Raw genomic sequence first — 17,227 nt, forward strand, 5'->3', positions numbered from 1 at the left:
GTTTCCACAATTTCTAATAGCCTTAATACAATGCATTTAACAGATGATTAATATATTTCAACCTTCAACTTCACATTGCCTGAAAACTCACCTACTTTGAAAATTAAGAGAAGACCATTGTCAAGATCTCCCTCAAATGTTACACCAATTATTCTCATACCTTTTCTTTCTATGTTATTGTCGGCACTGATTGCCATTGTTGTATTCCGGAGGTTGACTCTGTCAAAACCCATTAACCATATTAACCATGTGTCTGCTTAACTTTACATTGACATTCATTTATATGTATCATTCTAACATTCACCATTGACAAATAGTGTTCTGAGTGAATTTTGCAAATTATTTTACTTGCAATTTATATAGTTGCATGCATGTTATTTACATTTATTCTGTGTTTTGTGCATTTTGGAGGGTTGCTTATATCTTTGATAAACAATTTTAGCTTATTCTTAATATATATTAGCTAGCCCTGTAGGAGGGAAAATAAGAAATTGGTCGGGACGACCAACGGTAGCTGCCGATCCCTGTAAGAGGCCGGTAGATGGACGTAGACAATTCAGTAGATGAAGAGGTAGATGGGAGAACGAATGCTAATAATGTTGTGAAACACTGGTGTATTGAAATGCTGAGTCGCCGATTGTTTAGTCGCCGACAAGCGACAGTAGCTGAGTCAGACTCGCATTAGCTCGGATTTGACTGTTTTTATAAACAAGACTGGAGTCGTCGTTCTGTCTGCGTAAACACGGCCGGCGGGAGGTGAGTGTTTGTAATAATTACTGATGTAACAATGTGTGAGCGCAAAGTTTTTCGTTTGACAAATGCTGAGGTAAACGATATTGCTTGTGACAATGTAACAGCTTTCCGGATTGGATAAAAGGTGGAGAAAAGTTATTGGTGCATGAATTCAAAGTCACGCCCATAAGGTGTGACAAACTGTTGAGAAGTCAGAGGAGATTGGATTAGAAAAATTAGTGACGTCAGACGAAGGTGGCTTGGCGTATGGTATAGAGATCTCGGCAGGCAGACGGAGAGTGAGAGAGATCCTGAGTGTAAACAAAGACAGTGTAAACTAGTGAGGAGAAAAGAAATAGAAGTAAATCGCTTTACTTAACCTAAGGACTTGACTGAAGTATGTGAAGTACAAGGCATGGGGCCTTCTGAATAAGATGAACTTGAAATTAGTGAAACTGACGTAACGAAGGCAAGCGGCCTTGTGAGTGGAATTACGAGACTAATAGAAGTGTAAACGGTCGAGGACCGATAGTGGTGGCGACAGAGGTGACAGCGGAGGTGATAGAAATAATACCTAGAATTGAAACAGGCCTGTAGTTACCTGCCTCAGTTTTTATGCGTTTTTCTTGTAAAGAGGTGTTACCCGAGCCCTTTTAATGTCGCTTGGGATCAATCCTGAACCAATAGACAAATTTATTATGTGGGTTATTGTGGGAGTAATAATTGAGGCTCCATCCTCAACAAACCTCGCAGGAATGTCGTCTAACCCTGTAGCCTTATTGGCACTTATGCTAGCCAGTAATTTAAACACTTCTTTTTGAATGGTCTTATGCAGTTTGAAACACTTTGAGGACTTGTTTTTATAGTACTCCTGAACGTACCCCAGCCCAAACTTCCCAGAACCTGTAGGGAGGGATTGAACTAGTTTTGTGGCAATGGTTGTGAAAAAGGTGTTGAAGTGGTTGGCTATGGTGTTCCTATCAGAGTTAAGCTCGCCGTTTATCAAGAGTCCTATCCTGTCTACTTTGTAACTAGGCTTTGTGTGAACCTCAAGGGTCTCCAGTGTTTGCCAAAGCTTCCTTGGATCGTTTTTGTTCTGGTGCACCATCTTAGTACAATAATCAGCTTTGGCTTTATCCTTCCAATAATTCACCTGATTCCTATAGTACAGAAAGCCATCATAGTCCTCCTGATTTCCACTTTTCCTAAATCTGGCAATAAATCTGTCTCTATCTCTAATTAAACCCAGTACTTCGTTAGTCATCCATGCCTCCGTCCTCTGTTTTATTCGTATCTCTTTGAGAGGCGCTACTCTGTGTCTATAATAGTAAGAAATGTGTACTTAAAATTAGACCAAGCCTTATAAACATCTGTACAATTTAGAACTGGCGACCAGTCTGTCCTACCCAGTTCATCTACAAGATGTTCTCGTGAGTAATGCTTCATGGAACGAAGCTTCACTGTGTTGTGCTTGTTGAAAATCGTCTTCCTAGCTTTCCTAGTACAATATATGAGCTTGTGGTCACTGAGACCATAATCACAATCACCAGCCTGCGTTATCTTGTTACGATCGGAGACCAGGATAAGATCTATGATGGACCTGGATGTGCCTGTTATTCTAGTGGCCTCGTCAATCAGTTGTGTCAGGCCATGAGATATAAGCAAGTTTCTCATTGTTTCAATAAGGTTATCATTTGTACTTGCCAGATTCGTATTTAAATCACCTAGGATAATTTCTTGGTCATACATAATGACCCGATTGAAACAGGTAGATTCTAATGCGCTATAGAAGGACATCTGTTTCGGTGGTCTGTAACAAACCCCGTATAAGATGGGATGCGATTTAGGGAACAGTATTTCTACCCACACAGCTTCGAGCCCATCGTTACTCATAAGGTCTGTACGGGGGTTGAATGCTAAATCTTTATATATGTAAGTGCAAACCCCTCCTCCGGTCCTCTTTCTATCATTACGCACAACACTATAACCCGGAATCGCAATTTCTGAGTCGGAGATGGTACTGTCTAGCCAAGTTTCGCTGACACCGATGACTGCTGCCCTGGTCCGCCGCGCAAGTAGACGGAATTCGTCTATCTTAGGTAGAAGGCCTCTGGCATTTAAGTGCACGAAGTGGAGGTCCCGCTTGTTGAAGCAGTTGAAATCATCCCCCGGGTGCTGACTGGGGGGAGGCATAGCGATCGGGGTTAACAGGTGAAGGGTCAACCTCACCGTCGGACAAGGGGGCTCCTGGTAGTTCATTGAGTGTACACCCATTGCAAGTGAAGTGGAGAATGTCCTCACTCACCAGGGCAGCATTGTAGGTCTCGAGAGAAATTCCACAACACATGATGTGAGTCCATTTCCCACACGATTTGCAGCTGATGGCTCGGCTATTGCGACGGACTCCTTTTAGACAGCTTACACATGGGTGTTGTGGGACTCTCGTTGCAGCTGGGCCAGGACAGGGATGTATATCACCACAGAGAAGGAGGGCGTAGGACACCAGAAGCTTGGAAGTGTTGATTTTTCGCTTCGGTGTTACATGAGAACTTCCCCTTTGTTTGGCTAAACGAATCCGACGCCACTTTCTGACTTCTGTTGTTGTGGTAGGCGGGGGAAGGAACTGAAACAGAGTATGGTGGTTAAGAGAGATTATAGAGCTTCTGTCTCTCACCCCAATGTTAGAAAGGAGCGGAGGGTAACCAGGAATGCCCACTGCAACGTATGAAGGTTGACCACTTGCAGCTACGTTAATCAGTAAGACCGCTCCCAGCATGGCTAAAAGCATACCGGTCATCCCTGGCGCCATGTCGTAAATTTTCACGTGTATATACTATTCACGGCACCTATTACAAGTTCTTGAACTGGAGACACTTAAACACGCGTACTCGCAACAACACTTCGGCCCCATTCAGGGATTTAAACAAGTCAATTAAGATTTCTTCTCTGTGCCAGGTTTATCCCTTCTGCCTTTACTACGATGAGCATTAAAGTCAGGATGGTTAAAAGTTTGGGAATAAGATCGGAGGGATAAGAAAGAGAAGGAAATAAGATCGGAAAGAGGAGAAGGATACGAAAGAGGGAGGAGGGGGAGGAGGAGACTTGGCGAGGGGAAAGCAGGGAGGAGGAGGAGGTCTAGCCGTCCAGAGCCGTTTACTTGGTGTGCGAGGTGTGTTTGGGGGGGGGGGGGTTAGATGGTTTATGACACAGCCACAATGGCACTCTTGTTCAACTTATAAACAAGCTCGGCCTCGGGCCTCGGGCATTTCGATTTTTCCTTTCAAATTTCAAATTTGTTTTCCTAATTGTGGCTGCCACTGGCTCGGCTAGTCACAGCATCTGTGAGCCATGCTTAGATTATTCATTCACGAGTCACTTAGAAACCTAACCCCTCCTTTGGCACTCCCCCCGCGCAATAAAATCCCCAAAACACGGGACCACGCACACACACGTCCGCACGAACACACACGACACTTATAAACTGTTTACTGTAGTATTGAAATGTATCTAACAGAGTTGCTCATTACTAAGTTAATGTTGAAATATAAAAATATAGCATTTTATGGGATGTTTGTGGTGAGTTTACAATTATCGCCTTCTTACTTGGATTACAGGGTGTATACACCAAGTATTCTTTTTTTTTTTCTCTTTTCCTATGGGACATTCGGGCTGATAATGAACACTACTAGAAAGTGGAGTGGCCCCCTCAAGATAGCCAAAGTTATGGGTGGTATACTTATTAGCCCGAGAATGTTGATGTCAATGCAACCTGAGAATGCCACGAGTACTGTCGAAAGTTCTGGGTGTACATTTCGAGGTATAGTTAATGGATTCCTTGGTAATAATAAAGACCCAAGCCACACGCAGCTTGTAGCAAAACGTTTGAAAAACTATAAGAACTTAGGATGTAGAATGTAATGTTTCGTGGAAACTTGGAAGGAGTGAGTGAAGAGCATGGTGAGAAGTTCCATCAGGTCATTGCTGCTACGATGGAGAAAAGATACCAAGGAAGCTGGGAGACTATGGTCCCTGGTGCGTCAAGATCAAGGAGTTTACAGTAAGAAATCACGCTCATTTTCATTTCTAGCGGGCTCCTCCGTATCACGTGTTTTTAAACTACATTATCTCATTACTTTAAAAAGGAAATACAAGGATAAGATATCAGCTACAATTTATAGACAATGCGAATATGCTAAATATAGTATACTATCGTAGTTTCATATAGTTTGTTTTCTATATAAAACATTAATCATATCTTGAAATATCGATTATATGCAATTTTCAATTGTATTTCTAAAATCAGGAAAGAAAACATTAGTAGCAAGAAAGACATTTAAAGAAACAAAACTAGTGTTACCCAGTGTTATTGGTCTCACCAGGCTTTGTACAGATGTACATTTTCTCTAACATTACTTTGAATATCCTTAGTTTTGTCGCAATTACTTATACCTTCTCTCTCTCTCTCTCGTACTGGATAAGATACTAATAGAATGAGAAGAGGGTCGCGGCCTGAAAGTTAGAAATACAGTGCGTAATAGAAAGAGGAGGACGACACTCCTTATGTATTCTTTGGGAGTATCTGAGCTAGCTAAGATATTTTCTTTTCTACTTGTTTAGTTCCATTTTAGCTTACTTAACTACTAGGTTGGTCTGATGCAATGTATACTGGCTGTGACGGTAATGCCTGGGTTCTTGGTAGACTCTGTGGCCACCACGCATGGGGCTGTACTCTTTCCTCTTGTCGTTCGCTTGCTTTCGGATGCTTTAGGGTAGTGAGGTCTTCAAGTAATTTATCCCAGGTTTGATCCCACATATAGTGGTGTGTGATGTAGAGAGGTTGTGTGTTGATTCTTTTGTGGATTTCTTCAATTGTTTCGTGAAATGGTGGGGTTTAGCCACTGGCAAAGCTGAGGGCTGCACGGACAAAACCCTAGGGAACAAAAACCCAACGGACAAAAACCCAGTGCTCCAAACGGACAAAACCCCAGCAGAGGCAGGACAAAACCCAGCATTATAAAACCCCCAGCAGATTTAGATTGACACAACTTTGGTACTATATGGAAAATATATGGCATTTTTCAACTGAGTTTAATACCAGTAAAAAGTAACTTAGCAGTGTCTCTTCTTGTTAGTTTGGGGTGAATTCATACCCACCATAGTGACACTCTAATGAGGTGTGAGTACCAGGGTAACATTCATTTTGGTTTATTTGATCTATTTTTTTTATTTTTGCTCACCCATATATATGCTTAACATTACTGGGGTTTTAAAATTCCTGCGCTGCTGTGGTTAAGTATCCAAACTAAGGCAGGTGTCGATTTGCTCAACAAATGACAGCTGAGGCACTGCGCACCTAACAGTCAACATTTGAATAGTGTCCTCTCAGAGGTGTTACCCTAAGATGTGTGAATGATATGGCTATATCAACTCTTATGCTGGATGGACTAACCAGTAATCCAACAATCCCAGAAGAAGCATGGAGGTGATACAGAACAACAAAGGCGGTCTGAAGATTTGTTCTGAAGGTTATGTCTACACAAAGAAGACCAAGTCAAAAAGCACTATCCGGTGGGAATGTTTACTGCGAGCAGCATATTCATGTAAAGGTGCAATCAGTACAAACCTCACTATGGATTCAACTTTGAACTTCAGAGAACATAATCATGAACCAAATCCTAATGCTGCTTCAGTTGCAAAAGTACGGTCGCAGATGAAATCTGATGCGAAAATGAAAAAGGGGAAGACAGTCTAAGTGTATGCTGAAGCTATGCTTGGAGCAACAGATGAAGTCCGTATCATGGTTGGAAAACCAGAATCGATTAAGCGGGATATAAGACGCCAAAGGCAAGGAGTCAGACCTGTGGAACCTCCCTCACTAAAGGAACTAATCCGAGAGGGAAGTTGGACAACAACTGGTGGAGATAACTCAAAGCCTTTCCTGATTCATGACAGTGGGGTTCGATACTGCCAACAGATTACTAGTATTTGCATCTCAAAAAGGTCTGGGACTGTTGGGCAGGTCTCCACGATGGCATATGGATGGTACATACTCAATGGCACCAAATATTGCTAAGCAGGTTTATGTCATCCTTATAGTTTAGAGTGAACCAGTTCTGAGCTATCATATTCCAAAGGTAGTCCTTCGTGTATGATGGATAGCAATGAAATTATGCATATATACAAGAAATAAGTGTATATAAAGCTTGTGTTAAGGTGACTACAACAGGTAAAAACCGCGACATTCAAGTACACTTAGAAAACACTCAAGAAACACTTTAAGGAGTGTTGGCTACAGATTGCATCGACAGAAGAGACTTTTTGATTAGAAATACGAGACATTAAGAGGTCATGGAAACAAATTAAGAAAGACCTCATGTCTAAAGGATGTGAAGGTGATATAGCCCAAGCTCAAAGAGTACATGAGTTAAAATCTAAATATAATTGGATATCTAAGGTATAAATTAAGTTTGAAGTGTACATTAATTTGAGACTAAGTATGATAAAGAGTTAGAGAATAAGGGACAGAATCCAACGAGTGTTGTTCCTTTTCTGTATACTACAATTATTTAATTACAATTAGCTAAACACACACAGGCACACACACACAAATACTAATATAGACGGGTTAGTTTCAGAATTAAATGAACCAAATGATTACCCATCAAAAGAAAAAAACAACAACAACATAATTGTAGAGACAAAATTAAGGGTTCCAGTATTACCAGTGTTGGACATGGATTATAATCATTGCCTTAGAAATAGAAAGGAGGAACAAGGCTTTCATTAAATGAGATGGTGAAGGATGGAGGAAACGTGGTACTTATGGGAGATTTTAACTGCAAAGAAATCTGTTAGGAAAAGATGATAGTGAAAGGTTTAGAGGATCGACGGGGAAATTTATTACTTGACATGACTATAGAGCATGCAATGACACAATGGGTAAAAGGAAATACTAGATTGAGAAATAAGAACAGTTGAGACTAGATTCAATATTTACGTCAGAACTTGGAATTGTGGATAAAATTGAATAGAAGACACCAATTGGGAAGAGTGACCATATATTGCTTGAGTTAGAACTAAAGGAGGAAATATATAGAGATAGAAATGAAAAATACAGAAAGGAAAGACTGATGCATAGTAAAACGGACTTAGATTTTTTTTCTTTTTTTTTAAGCGGATTGGAAAAAAATCTACAATGGAGAAACACAAGTGGAAGGAAAATGGATGATTTTGATGGAAATCTATAAAGCAGGAGTGGATAAATATGTCCCAAAGCAAAAACAGAAAAAGGTGTATTATTAGTGCTGGTTTGATAAAAGGTGCAGCGAACAGAAAGATAGAAGATATAAAGATGGGAAAATATGAAGAAAAAAAATAGAAAGTGGCAAATATATATAAAAGGAATGACCATGTATGAATATGCATGGAGGAAAAATAAAATATGAAAAAGACAAAACAGGAAAATGTAAGGATAAACCAGAACTATTATATATATACATGTGTGTGTGAACGGTAAAATAAAAATAAAAACAATCAGGAAATAGTGAACCACGAACAAGCTATTCCTGGCACAATGCAGTTCAGCTCGAAGCTTTAGGAATCATTTAGATATCTAAGCAAGATGCTGTAATGACTGTCATTTATTTCAATTTTATTTTTATCATGTCTGATTCTTATTTGCTTGATTCACATTATTAGTCATGTCAATTTATTGTTTACTGCTTACCAGTTGTTTTTTTATCTAACTATACCTATGCATCTTTTATTATCTATAATATTATGTTTTTATTTATTGTCATTACTTTTTTCCACATCCGACCTAGTTACGGACCAAAAGGTCTCCTGTCGGCATACTCCACATTTGTAATCCTTTGTCATGGAGATGTCGTATTTATTTCAGGAATGATCAGACCATGAAATTCTGTCTCAGGAGGTACTAAAGAAGAACAAGCACAATCAAATCTACTTGACTCCAGAGATTCTTCCTGCTACAAACAATAACAAAATTCAGTAAATAAATTGTGTTCTTCATTAAAAATGAACAATGCATCATATGTCTTATATCACTCTTGGAAAGACTTAATTGAAGTGTGGGAGTTGTGTCTTATAGGATAAATCAAACACTGCTAAATATATTACCGAAGATATATATACGGTAACACAGATTACAAATAACTATGGCGTATGCTGTACTCTGAACTACTTTACACAATACTAAGGTAAACAGAATTGTATCCATCATGACGCACAGATATCTATATCTTCCAGTTGCACACTTTTCTAATATCTTTGACGTTTTTCCTTGAGTGCAAAAACATTCATGCACTTAATGGAACACTTAAGAATTTTGAAAAAAAAACGAACAAGCAAAAATGCAATTACGCAATAGGCCAAAGGTCACTCAAATAACTTCACATACATACATACATATACCAAGGCTTTTTCCCCCTTCCAAGGGAGGTAGCCACAAAAGGAAAGGCATAAAAACACTCCCACCCATTTCATCCCTAAATACACTCCACACCCCTCCCACCCTTCCTCTCATCTGAGCACCTCCTGGATGACGGGTCATCCCTGAACCCTGCCCACCGCCCTGGGTCAGAAGCAGTGTCGCAAGACACAGTACATCCACAGCAAGGCCGCTTCATTTAATCGGCGACCCCCCCATATAAGGAGAGGACGGGGAGAAATCCCTTCGGGCTGCGTCAAAATTTACTCACACATACTACCCCACCCCCCCGCCTATTCCTCCTCATGCAGTCACAACATCATCCATATACAACCATTCTCCACTCACCTCTGTCTTCCGTCCTCTCCCTTCCTTCCTCAACAGACATTCCCCTCTTCCCCAAAGCCCCCTTCACCCCATCCATCCACCTCATCCTAGGACGTCCCCTCATGTTCACTCCCTCCACATCTGCCTTCCATACCTCTTTTACTAGTCTTTCTTCACTCATTCTTTCCATGTGTCCAAACCATCCTAATATTCTTTCATCAACCCTCTCTCCCAAATCCTTTTTCACCCCTGTTCTCCTCCTCACCTCCTCATTTCTCACTCTATCCCGCCTAGTAACCCCCACCATACTTCTCAGACACCTCATCTCAAACACATTCAAACTCCTTCTCTCTTCTTCTCTTATGTTCCACGTTTCTGCCCCATACAGTGCTGTTGGCACAATCACTCCTTCATACAGTCTCCTCTTCGCATCCATTCCCAAATGTCTATTTCTCATTACACTCTTTAAACCACCAAGGCATTTACTCGCTTCTCTCAATCTACATTCTACCTCCACCTTTTCCTGCTACACTTGCACCCAAGTATCTAAAACTATCCACTTCCTCCAGTCGCTCTCCCTTAATGTTCACTTCCAGTCTGCTGCCACTTTCACCCCTTGTACATCTCATCACCTTACTTTTACCCACATTTATCTTTAGCTTTCTTCTATCACATACTCTCCCAAACTCTGCCACCAGCTTCCTCAATCCCTCCTCTGACCCTGCCACAAGCGCAGTGTCGTCCGCAAACAACAGCTGGCTCACCTCCCACTTTTCTCCATTTTCTTTAACCATCTCCAATCCCTGACTCACTACCCTAGCATTCACCTCTCGCACCACCCCATCCATGTATAAGTTGAACAGCCAGGGCGACATAACGCATCCTTGACGAAGTCCCACCTTTACTTCAAACCACTCACTCTCTCCATTTCCAATCCTAACACATGCTCTACTACTCACATAAAAACTCTTGACAGCTCCCAAAAGCTTTCCTCCTATCCCATAAATCTGCATAACCTCCCACAGTGCCTTTCTGTCTACCCTATCATAAGCCTTTTCCAGATCCATAAAAGCCCAAAAAACATCCTTCCCCTTTCCTATAGCTTTCTCACATATCTGTCTTACCACAAAGATCTGATCTACACAACCTCTACCCGTCCTAAATCCACACTGTTCCTCACCAATTACTCCTTCTGTTCCTCTCCTAATCCTCCTAATCTAATAATAGTACTGGGAGACCTTAATGCTAGGGTAGGAAATGAACCTATAAATGGAGTGGTTGGGAAATATGGAGTTCCAGGAAAGAATCGTAGTGGAGAGTTGATGGTAGGAATTTGTCTAGAGAGTTGATGATAGCAAATTCAGTGTTTAGGAAAAAAGTCAAGCATAAGTACACATGGAAGAGGGTGGTGGATGGAAGGGATGGTTGATAGAGCGCTAATGGATTATGTAGTGGTAAATAGGATTATGATAGGAAGAGTTAAGGATGTACATGTGCTAAGGGGAGAAGGTGGGGGAATATCAGATCATTTTTGGGTGGAAGGTAAGTTGAGAGTGGAGGATAGATGGAGAAGGAGGAAAGGGACAAAAGGTAGGGAGGTTCTTAGAGTGAACTCCTTGAATGAAAAGGAAAAGGAGAAGGAGTACGAAAAGAAGCTGAAGGAGGAGTGGGAGGGAGTAAAGGATAGAGCAGAGATGGGTGTGGAGGAGGAATGGGGATGGTTCAAGGAGGGAGTCTTAAAGTGTGCAAGGATGGTGTGTGGAACAAGAAGGACAGGGGGAAATAGAAGAAAGGGTAGTGAATGGTGGGATGAGGAAACAAAGAAGGTTGTAGAAGAGAAGAAGCGAGCATTCACAGATTGGTTACAAAAGAGGACAGGGGAGTCATATGAGAGGTACAAAGAAAAGAAAAGAGAAGTAAAGCAAAAGGTAAAGGAGGCAAAGAGGAGAGCAGATGTGAAATGGGGTAGGAGTATGACAGAAAATTTTGAAAGTAATAAAAAGATGTTTTGGAAAGAAATTAAGAGAGGAAGAGGAGGCGAATCAAGTAGGGAAGAAAAGGTAAAAGGTACAGATGGAGAGTTGATAATGGAAGAGATGGCAGTGAGGGGAAGATGGGCAGAATATTTTAGGGAGTTGCTAAATGTGAAGGAGGATAGGGAAGGAAAGATAGCTGCAGTGGGAAATACGAAGAAAATGAGAGTGATGAGTGAGGAGAACGGAGGAGAAATAAGGAAGGATGAGGTGAAGGCAGTTGTAAAGATGATGAAAGCAGGTAAGGCACCTGGTCTGGATGGATGTCATGCAGAATGTCTGAAAAAGGGAGGTTCAGTGATGGTGGACTGGTTGGTGAGATTATTTAATGTTTGCTGGAGAGAGGGTAAAGTACCGGAGGACTGGAGTAGTGCCTGTATAGTTCCTCTTTACAAGGGAAAAGGGGACAAGTGTGAATGTAGTAATTTCAGAGGGATTAGCCTGTTGAGTGTAGTAGGGAAGGCTTATGGGAGAATCTTAATTGAGAGGATTGAGAATAACTTCATAACTGAGAGTAAATCAATTACGACTTCGACTGACAGTATGCACGTGATAATCCATCAACCAAATTGGTTTATAACAGTGAATCAGTACTTAATAGCTGAAAGTACCATCATACAGGAAAGTTATATCGCTCAGGTCACACTGGAAAGGCCTCTCACCAGCATAGGTCATCATGCAACACACGAGATCAACTTTTCGTGAGGAAGTGCGAGTCATTAAGTGACGTTTGAAATAAGTTCTCCGTGTCAAAGCTGAAAAGGCTTCTCTCCAGTGTGGGTCGCCACATGACGTCTAAGTTTACTTGGTTCTGAGAAAGCTGCATCGCATAGGTCACACTTGAAAGGCTTCTCTCCACTGTGGGTCACCATGTGTCGTTTGAGATTACCCTTTAGTGAGAAAGCTGCATCGCAGAGGTCACACTTGAAAGGCTTCTCTCCAGTGTGGGTCATCAGGTGTCGTTTGAAACAACCCTTTAATGTAAAATCCGCATCACACAGGCCACACTTAAAAGGCTTCTCTCCGGTATGGGTCATCAGGTGTCGTTTGAGACAATCCTTTCGTGGAAAAGCCGCATCACACAGGCCACACTTAAAAGGCTTCTCTCCGGTATGGGTCATCATGTGTCCTTTGAGATTACCCTTTCCTGAGAAAGCTGCATCACACAGGTCACACTTGAAAGGTTTCTCTCCAGTGTGGGTCATCACATGATATTTGAGACCACTATTTTGTGCAAAAATTGCATCACACAGGTCACACTTGAAAGGCTTCTCTCCAGTGTGGGTCACCATGTGATATTTGAGACTAGTCCCTCTTGAAAAAGCTGCATCACACAGGTCACACTGGAAAGGCTTCTCTCCAGTGTGGATCATCACATGATGTTTGAGACTACTCTTTCGTGAAAAAGTTGCATCACACATGTCACACTTGAAAGGCTTCTCTCCAGTGTGGGTCATCACATGATGTTTGAGAACACCCTTTCCTGAGAAAGCTGCATCACACAGTTCACACTTGAAGGGCTTCTCTCCTGTGTGGGTCAACATGTGTCGTCTGAGATCATTCTTTCGTAAGAAAGCCGCATCACACAGGTCACATTGGGAAGACTTCTCTCCAGTGTGGGTAACTATGTGTCGTTTGAGATTACTCTTTGCTACGAAAGCTGCATCGCACTGGTCACACTTGAAGGGCTTCTCTCCAGTGTGTGTTATCATGTGATACTTGAGATGACTCTTTTGTGTGAAAGTTGCATCACATAGATCACATTGGAAAGGCTTCTCTCTGGTGTGGGTCATCATGTGATACTTGAGATGACTCTTTTGGGTGAAATTTGCATCACATAGATCACACTGGAAAGGCTTCTCTCTAGTGTGGGTCACCGCGTGTTGTTTAAGATTACTCTTTGTCGAGAAAACTGCATCACACAGGTCACATTGAAAAGGTTTCTCTCTAGTGTGGGTCATCGTGTGATATTTAAGATGACTTGTGAGATAGGTGTGCTGCAGATGACACAAGATTATATTTATGTGACGAATATAGTGAATCTTCAGATACTTTTTCCCAGGAATTGTTGATAGCTACTCTCATCCTGAAAGTAATTATGTAATAAATATGACAACTAAGTTTTTGAGAGAATGTAATAGGAGTGACACCAAGGAATACAACTAGAGTGGGGCATTAACCAAAATGAAATCAGGGAAGGGAATTAACATTTCATAACAAGAAGTTTAACGGAAGAAGAAAGAAATGGAAGGTTGAACAAATACTGAATAATATGGAGTAGTCAAAATGATTCAGGAAATAATAAAGCAAAAGACTGACCAAATAATGCAAAGAGATAGAGCCCACAAGAAAAAGAAATCAATGTATGATATAGGATACAACACCACAGCTGGAAACAAGAAATACTTGCAAATTTTCTTGCAGAGGACCACTACACACACATCAATCAAGGATTTAAAAAACCAACGTTGGAGAGATTCATGAGATTCTGATATTCATTTTTACAATAAATCAATTGTTTTCCATTTTTCGAAGAACTCCCTCACCCTCTGCGTGGTAAGTAAATTACTTATAGGTTAGGTTAGATTCACCCCTCACTTTCATCAAATACAAAGACAAGGTATACAGTGGGAGTAGCCCTGTAGCAATCTTGTAAATCAACATATTTCATTTTCAAGGTTATGGTGAATGGCACTATTTTTTTAAACATTACGATATAAAGATTATAACTTGCTAATATTTTTGGAGTATCACAAAAATATACAAATACATTGACCAAAGTGCAACAAATTAAGATAACAAACAATTCATAACAAAGAAGATTAAAAAGAAAAGAATGAGAAAAAATGGATGATTGAACAAATGTAAAAACTATGAAGAACCACAGAAACTGGAAAAAGTAGTGAAAAGGTAATGAAAATTTATAGATAAGAAGTCACATGAGCAGATGAATAAATATTACAAACGAAAAAAATAAAGAGGGGGAAAATTGGAGTATGATGGACACAATAACACAGATAACTGGACTTATTTTATTTCATTTTTTTCAGAGGTCACCCACCCAATAATAAGAGATGCCAGGAATCAATATGTGATTCTTGTAAATCCTTTATTGGTTTCCATCCCCGCCCCTACACACACACACACACCAATCACGGATGTCATAAATCAATATTTGAGAGATATATGATAATCTAATACTGTATTGGTTTCTACAGCAAATTACTTGTTTTCCATTTTGGGGGGAAACAAGTAAAATGTCACACTAATACCACCAGAATCCTATAAATGAAAATATAAAATATTGATTTATGACATCTTTGAGTGAGAAGTAAATCATTTCTAATCAATATATCCTAACCTGTCCCTACCTACAACTACGTTGGGTTAGATTCACCCCTCACTTCCATTAGTTACTATAACAAGGCCCACGAAGGAATCAGCTTGTTGATTTATAGTTCAGTGAAAACAACCACTTCAAATGAATTACGTGTGATCTGTGTAAATACTTGTGCTGTGTAGCAATTCTACTTGTAAATCAACATGATATTCAATTTCCTTGGTGACTAGATGTCTCGCTTTTGAGAACTTTGTCCTCTATCTGGCACAACCTCACGCCAGACGTGCATTTGTCCTCCTTTCTTGGGGTGTGGCAAAAATAAATGAATAAACAAATAAATAAAAAAATAATAAAGAATATATAAATAAATAAGTGAATAAATAAATAAATAAATGACCCTAGGTATACAATAATGCTATACAATTAAATTATGTGGGAGTACCCAGGCCAAGGTCAACATCGGAACTCACCAGCCGAAGTAGACAGGAACTGCACAGGACCAATGTTGTTTTCGTGCAATTGCATGATTTACATCTCATACATTGGGCTGCAGTCCTGAGGTGGCCATGGTGCAGTGTGGTTTGGCAATTAATTTATGAGGTTGAGTCTAAAAATGCTGAAAAGAAAGACTTTGTTTAACTCTAACTGGGCCAAAGAGATTGGATTCATTGCTAAAAGCAGAAAGGATGACTTTCATGCTTTTTGTCACTGTGTCGTTGTGATGTGGAGATAGCAGGTGAGGGGAAGAGTGCAGTCGAACGACACACAGCCACAGACAAAAGCAGACTTAACACTCGCAGTGCTGGCACCTCGTCACTGCTATCATTTGTTTCTTCAGCTCGATCCTCTCAGGGTGACAAAATCACAGCTGCAGAACTTTGTAAAGTGTATCATACTGTGAAACATCACCAGTCATATAGGAGCATTGACTGTGCAGCGAAAGTTGACAGAGAGGTATATAGTGACTCCTCGGTAGTGAAAGGTGTAACATGTGGAAGAACCAAAGCAAAAGCTCTGTGTGAAAATATTTGAGCACCATATTCTGTACAGAAGCACGTGGAATATGTAAAAGAACATGACTTGCACTTTTCAATAGCAACTGATGCTTCAAACATAGGTGCAACAATATGTTTCCCAATTCTTTTGAGATACTTTAATTTTGAGGAGGGAGTGCAACATGTGTTACTTGACTTTTACACTGATAATGATGAATCATCAAAAGCTATCACAAATCAGTTATAATAGTCTAAGTTAGAAGTGTTGGGTCTGGATCTGAATAAAGTGTCGGCATACACAGCTGACAATGCAACTGTAAACTATGGAAAATACAACAGTGTTTATCAGAAACTGAAACTGGCCCAAAACAACATTATTGCTGCTAACTGTTTGGCTCATGTTTTGCACTATGCAACAAAATTTGCTGCTGGAAAACTGGACACTGACATTGAAAATATTGTTCTCAAGGTGTACAGCCATTTAAACATCTAATTAAGCAGAACACAACAGTTGAAGTTCTGCGAATTTGTGGAGTCTGATGAATGCAATCTATTGCGATATATTGTAACTAGATGCCTATCTCTTTTGCCATCAATTGACACAATACTGAAAAACACTATAAAGTTATTTTCAGAGCTTAGGAGAAGAGGAATGTCCCAAAGAACTTCTGTGGAAGTGCTTCAGAGATGAAAGAAATGACTCTGAAGTGTCAGAGATCTATTTCCTCTTCCTCATTCACACTCTTACATTATTCTCAGACACTATCGAAGCACTAGAAGCCAAATCATTCAGCATGATTCCAATATATAAGCTAATGACTGACCTGACACACAAGCTCGAGAGGAGAATGAAGGATTTGTATTTTTGGGTATTCAGCAAACACCAAGCTTAGCCAGCTTACTGCAGATGTGGCTAAGAAATGTAAAACAAACTTCAGTGTTTTCTATGAAAGGGCCAGAAAGTACTTAAGTGACAGATATGACTTCTCTGAAAACAGTTATCACAATAAAGTATCAAAATTGGGCCTGTCAAGTAATGTATCTTTTGGAGAATTCAGTGATGCAGTCAAGACCTGTAACCATCCAGATATTAATATGGATGATTTCTATGAATAGTATGGGATTGTGGACACAATTATTACTACTCCTGAAATGGTAGATTGCCACAGTGATGAACGCTATCTCAAACTGTCCAGTGAATATAAATCTCAGTTCTCATTCACAAGTCTGAAGAAAGTGAGTGCTTATATATTCTCCTACCATGCAGTAATGCTCACTCGGAGCGAGCTTTTTCAATGATGACATCAGCTTGGAGGAACGAGAGAAACCATTTGGAAGATGCACAACTATA

At 40.3% G+C, this 17,227-nt stretch overlaps 1 protein-coding gene across 1 annotated transcript in view; it reads right to left on the reverse strand.

Annotated features, from left to right (window-relative positions):
- Nucleotides 1–17,227, reverse strand: part of LOC143030806 (uncharacterized) — an 86,883-nt gene that overhangs the window by 59,760 nt on the left and 9,896 nt on the right. The window lies entirely within an intron of this gene.

This window comes from Oratosquilla oratoria, chromosome 12 (assembly GCF_046742065.1).
Source record: "Oratosquilla oratoria isolate Oo_2021 chromosome 12, ASM4674206v1, whole genome shotgun sequence".
In the NCBI taxonomy this organism is placed as follows: Eukaryota; Metazoa; Arthropoda; class Malacostraca; order Stomatopoda; family Squillidae; genus Oratosquilla; species Oratosquilla oratoria.